The sequence below is a fragment of the Pyxicephalus adspersus genome, chromosome 1 (genome assembly GCF_032062135.1).
Source record: "Pyxicephalus adspersus chromosome 1, UCB_Pads_2.0, whole genome shotgun sequence".
Lineage (NCBI taxonomy): Eukaryota > Metazoa > Chordata > Amphibia > Anura > Pyxicephalidae > Pyxicephalus > Pyxicephalus adspersus.
Genome location: NC_092858.1, coordinates 167,572,393 through 167,573,732, shown reverse-complemented (window position 1 = coordinate 167,573,732; position 1,340 = coordinate 167,572,393).

Below are 1,340 nucleotides of genomic sequence, written 5' to 3'. Positions count from 1 at the left end.
ATATCATTAAAAGAAACATTTTGATACAATTCCTACATTGGCCCAATAATAACTGATCGCACAAACCTGTGTGTGAATACTAAGGTGGCCAAGATCGTTGTATTATGCCTCTTGGATGATGCATTGTTTGAAATACTTCTTTTTATTGGTCACTGTATAGATCCCAGTTGTAATGGAAGCTTGGAATCAGTTCACATGTGACTTCAGTGACATCACCCAGTGACTGATGTTGTTCTGTAGTAGTTTGATAAATTTCTGAGATATTAGTTATCAGTTTGGATGACTAGTATGGCCATTACTGGATGGCAATTGTCATATTTTCCATAGGTAGGACACGCGGAGTCATTGGGGTTTATTTGGTAAAGCAATATAGGCTGTTCACATAGCAAAGTAAATAATTTCCTTGCAGTTCCTTGAATTTTCTCTGACCATGATTGGGTATTCTTTTCAATGTGAACTCTCACATTCACTAAACTAAATGATTTATCTATTTCGACATGATGCTTCTGCTAGTAGCAAATCTATCTTTCTAGGGTGAAAACATTCACCCACTGTACTCCATTGTAAGAAGTGTTGCCACCTTAAGCTGCTCTCCTTATTTGCACACCCAATGTTTCCCACTCTACTTTTTCTATTGCAAAGGAAGGTTTTTGTTACTCCCAGAAGAGAATTGGTACCATTGTTTTAGGTTTCATCTAAGTGTACAGGAATTGACAAAGACACTTTATTCCTGGTGGAATCCTCAGGAATATTTCTGTACTTGCAGAAAATGTTCTTTGCCTAAATAAGAAATTGAATGCAGACACCATATTTCAGGCTTGCAGGGTTTTCTCTTATATATGCTTGTTTTATTTGTAATAAAATATATATCTATAATATATGTATGTAATATATATATATATATATATATATATATTACATTCCCGGTATATTAAAAAAATATAACTAAATAATATACAAAAAAAATCTACTTTTTTCCATTTATTTGTACAATACTCTTCCTTATCTATTTCTTGAAGGAAAGTAATGCTGAACTCATATTTGAGAATCAATGAACTGAAAACAATTTTAATGAAAGTTTAATAAGTCACAAGATTTCTGATCATAAGATGAGGAAACAAAACTTGCTGGCACTAAGTCTGTTTTAACAATGTACTATCATTTGTATGTGAGCCATTCACCAGTCGGTTGTATATATCACTCCTGACTATATGATGTATATGTTCACATTTGTCTGCCGTTAGATAGGTACAGGTAGGAATTTACCTACCGTGTTTCCCCGATGATAAGGCAGGGCCATCAAATAAGACAGCCCCCCCTTTTTAGGTAAAAATGAAAAA